At 41.0% G+C, this 5027-nt stretch overlaps 1 pseudogene; it reads right to left on the bottom strand.

The window, feature by feature from the left end:
* Positions 1 to 2382: 2382 nt before the first annotated feature.
* On the bottom strand, positions 2383 to 4497 carry LOC103218409 (heat shock cognate 71 kDa protein pseudogene; annotated as a pseudogene).
* Positions 4498 to 5027: the final 530 nt, after the last annotated feature.

Here is a 5027-nt window from a genome sequence, read left to right as displayed (position 1 = left end):
CGCGATCTTGGCTCACTGCAAGCTCTGCCTCCCAGGTTCACGCCATTCTCCTGCCTCAGCCTCCCAAGTAGCTGGGACTACAGGCGCCCGCCACCACGCCCGGCTAATTTTTTGTATTTTTAGTAGAGACGGGGTTTCACCATGTTAGCCAGGATGATCTCGATCTCCTGACCTTGTGATCTGCCTGCCTCAGCCTCCCAAAGTGCTGGGATTACAGGCGTGAGCCACCGCGCCCGGCCTCATATGCAGATTTTTGTGTGGCTATGTTTTCAACTACTTGGGTAAATATCGAGAAGTGTAACTGCTGGGTCATATGGGAAGACTACGTTAAGAAACAGACATTCAGATGAGGGATAAAATCCGACACAATTGGGTACAGCGTACACCACTCGGGTGATGGGTGCACCAAAATCTCAGAAATCACCACTAAAGAACTTACCCATGTAACTAAACACCACTTGTTCTCCCAAAAAACTATTAAAGAAAAAAAGACATTCTTCCAAGTGGCTATACCATTTTGCATTCCCATCATCAGTGAATGAGAGCTGGTACTGTTCTACCTCCTCCGCACCGTTTGGTGTGTCAGTATTACGCATTTTCGCTATTATTCTGATGAATATGCCACGGTATCTTGATATTTTAATGTGCATTCCCTAATGATGTGTGATATTAAGCATATTTTCATATGCTTATTTGTCATCTGTATATCCCCTTTGATGAGACGTCTGTTCAGATCTTTTGGCCACATTTTTTTTTTTTTTTTTTTTTTTTTTGAGATGGAGTCTTGCTCTGTCACCTAGGCTGGAGTGCAGTGGTGTGATCTCAGCTCACTGCAAGCTCCGCCTGCCGGGTTCACGTCATTCTTCTGCCTCAGCCTCCCGAGTAGCTGGGACCAGAGGCCCCCACCACCATGCCTGGCTAATTTTTTGTATTTTTAGTGGGGACAGGGTTTCACCGTGTTAGCCAGGATGGTCTCGATCTCCTGAACTCATGATTCGCCTGCCTCAGCCTCCCAAAGTGCTAGGATTACAGGCATGAGCCACCTCGCCCCGCCACCTGCCTGCTTTGTAATTGGACTATTTATTTTGTTATTGTTGAGGGTTAAGATTTCTTTGTATATTTTGTGTACAAATTCTTTATTGGATATGTGTTTTGCAAAGATTTTCTCCCAGTCTGTGGCTTGTCTTTTCATTCTCTTAACAATATCTTTCACAGTTTTGATTTTAATAAAATACAAGTTATCACATTTTTTCTTTCATAGATTGTGCTTTTAATGCTGTATCTAAAAAAGTCATCACCAAACCCAAGATCATCTAGATTTTCTCCTATTGTTATCTTCTAAAAGTTTTACAGTTTAGCATTTTACATTTAGGTTCATGATCCACTATTAATTATTTTTTTGTGAAAAGGGTAAGATCTGCATTTTTTTTTTTTTTTTTTGGTATTTGTATGTCCGATTGTTCTCAGCAATGTTTGTTGGAAATACTGTCCTTTCTCCATTCTATTGCTTTTGGTCCTTTGTCAAAGATCATTAGACTGTATTTATGTCGGTCTATTTCTTGGCTCTCTCTTCTGTTCCATGGATCTATTTGTCTATTCTTTCACCAGTATCACAGTCTTGATTACTGTAGCTTTATAGCATGTCTTGAAATTGGGTAGTGTCAGTTCTCCAACTTTGTGCTTTATCTACTTCAATATTTGTTGGGTATCCTGGGTCTTTCGCCTTCCCATATATACTTTAGAATCAGTTTGTTAATATCCACAAAATAACTTGCTGGGATTTTGACTGTGATTGCATTGAACTGATGGATTATTTGGAAAGAACTGACATCTTAACCATATTGAGTCTTCCTGTTGGTGAACGTAGACTTTCTCTTCAATTACATAGATTGTTGATTTCTTTCATCAGAGTTTAATAGTTTTTCTCATGTAGTTTCCTTGCACACATTTTGTTAAATTTATTCTTAAGTATTTCATTTTTGGGGGGTGCTAATGTAAATGGTGATATGTTTTTAATTATAAATTCCAGCTGTTCACTGCTTGTATATAGGAAAGCAACTGACTTGTATATTAACCTTGTATCCTGCAACCTTGTATCATCATTTATTAGATCAAGTTTTTGTGTATGTGAATTTTTTAAATTTTCTACATAGACAATCATATAATCTGCAAATAAACTTTTCTTTCTTTCTTCTCAATTTCTATACCCTTTATTTCCTTTTCTTTTCTTAATGTACTAGCTAGAACTTCCAGTATGATGATAAATAGGAGTGGTGAGAAGAAACACTCTTGCATTAATTCAAATATTTTTATGGTGCCAGTTTTAAATAGTTTTATGTAAGACATTGCATTTTCCACTTACAATACAGTGTTTATGAAGTGCGATGTTATTTCCTTCCCCTGTGCTCCATATTCAATATGTGTGTTCCATATTCAAATATGGAGAATGCCCCGTAACTTACTATATAGCAGCTGAACTTTTTTAAACTACCACAGAATTTGCTACAAATTTAGATCCTTCAATGTTTTACATGTGTGGAACAATGCTACATCTATACTTGGGTTGGCTTAATCAACCTCTTCCATGGTGGGCCCTGAGGAGGCACCACCAGAGGGAGGAGCTCCACCACCAGGGAATCCCCCAGGCATTCCTCGGGCATGTCTCCTGCACTCTGGCACAGCTTGGCGATGATGGGGTTGCAGACTTCCTCCAGCTCTTTCTGCTGATCTTCAAATTCTTCCTTCTCGGCAGTCTGATTCCTATCGAGCCAGTAATTTCATTACACTTGTCCAGAATCTTCTGTTTGTCCTCATCGTTAATCTTACCTTGAAGTTTCTCATCTTCGACAGTGCTTTCATGATGAATGCATAGGATTCAAGTGAATTCTTGGATGACACTTTGTCCCTCTGCTTTTCGTCTTCAGCTCTGTACTTCTCAGCTTCCTGGACCATACGTTCAAAGTCTTCCTTGCTCAAACAGCCCTCGTCATTAGTGATAGTAATCTTGTTTCTCTTTCCTGTACTCTTGTACTCACAGCAGAGACGTTGAGGATGCCATTGACATCAATGTCAAAAGTGATTTCAATCTGAGGAACACCTCGGGGTGCAGGAGGTGTGCCTGTGAGTTCAAACTTACCAAGCAGGTTGTTATCCTTGGTCATGGCATGCTCACCTTCATAAACCTGAATAAGCACACCAGGCTGGTTGTCAGAATAGGTAGTGAGGATCCGTGTCTGCTTGGTAAGAATGGTAGTATTACACTTGATGAGGGCGGTCATGACTCCACCAGCCATTTCAATACCAAGGGAAAGAGGAGTAACATCAAAGAGCAGCAAATCTTGAACATTTTCAGATCTGTCTCCAGACAGAATGGCTGCCTGGACAGCTACACCATATGCAACAGCTTCATCAGGGTTGATGCCCTTATTCAGTTCTTTCCCATTGAAGAAGTCTTGGAGAAGCTTCTGAATCTTGGGGATACAAGTAGAACCACCAGCCAGGACAATATCATGAATCTGTGACTTGTCTAGTTCGGCATCCCAAAGGGCTTTCTCTACAGGGTCCAGGGTGCCACGGAACAGGTCAGCATTCAGTTCTTCAAATCGGGCATGGGTAATGGAGGTATAGAAGTTGATTCCTTCAGACATAGAATCAACCTCAATATGGCCTGGGTGCTGGAAGAGAGAGTATGCTTAGTACGTTCACAAGCAGTACGGAGGCATCTTATAGCTCTCTTGTTCTCACTGATGTCCTTCTTATGCTTGCGCTTGAACTCAGCACTAAAATGGCTGACCATTCAGTTGTCAAAATCTTCTCCACCCAAGTGGGTGTCTCTAGCTGTAGATTTGACCTCAAAGACCTCAATAGTGAAGATTGACACATCAAAAGTGCCACCTCCTAGGTCAAAGATCATCACATTTCTTTCTGCTCCACCCTTTTGTCCAAGCCATAAGCAATAGCAGCAGCAGTCGGCTCATTAATAATTCTAAGTACATCGAGACCAGCAATAGTTCCAGCATCTTTGGTAGCCTGATGCTGAGCATCATTAAAGTAAGCTGGCACTGTGACCACAGCATGGGTAACAGTCTTCCCAAAGTAGGCTTCTGCAATTTCCTTCATATTTGTCAGAGCCATAGGGGATAACTTCTCTGGATAGAAGCTTTTGGTCTCTCCCTTGTGTTCCACTTGGACCTTGGGCCTGCCAGCATCATTCACCACCACGAAGGGCCAATGCTTCATCTCAGACTGGACAATAGCATCATCAAATCTGTGTGCAATCAGACGTTTGGCATCCAAAACCATGTTGGTCGGGTTCACTGCAACTTGATTCTTTGCGGCATCACCAATCAATTGTTCAGCGTCCATAAAGACAACATAGCTGGGAGTGGTTTGGTTTCTCTGATCACTGGCAATTATCTCTACTTTTCCATGCTGGAAAACACCCACACAAGACTAGCTGGTGTCAGGATCAATACCAACTGCAGGTCCCTTCGACATGGTTGCTGGCACGTAGGGCTGGCTCCAACAATGAAGAAAGACACAGGAACCCCAAGAGCTGCAGGTGAGTTCAATGAGCTAATTCAAATATTTTTGTTTCAGCTATTCTGATAGGCATGTGATTCTATCTTATGATTTTTTGCATTTCCCTAATGACTAATGATATTATTTTTTCATGTACTTATTTGCTATCTGCAGATTCTCTTTAATGAATGTTTTTCACGTCTTTTGCTTATTTTTTAATTGGATTGATTTTTTCCTTCTGAGTTTTCAGAGTTCCTTATATAATCCAGATATGAGTATTTTATCAGATATGTGGCTTGTAAATATTTTCTGTCTGTAGCTTGACTTCTCATCCTCTTAACAGAGTCTTTTGCAGAGTAAAAGTTTTTGGTGTCAAGGTTAAGAACTCTTTGCTTATGCCTAAATCCTGATGATTTTTTTCTTTTTTTTTTTTTTTTTTGAGACGGAGTCTCGCTCTGTTGCCCAGACTGGAGTGCAGTGGCCCAGTCTCGGCTCACTGCAACTTC

The sequence above is a fragment of the Chlorocebus sabaeus genome, chromosome 11 (assembly GCF_047675955.1).
Source record: "Chlorocebus sabaeus isolate Y175 chromosome 11, mChlSab1.0.hap1, whole genome shotgun sequence".
Classification (NCBI taxonomy): domain Eukaryota; kingdom Metazoa; phylum Chordata; class Mammalia; order Primates; family Cercopithecidae; genus Chlorocebus; species Chlorocebus sabaeus.
Note: the sequence above shows the minus strand (reverse complement) of the source record. Positions and strands in the feature narration are given on the sequence as shown.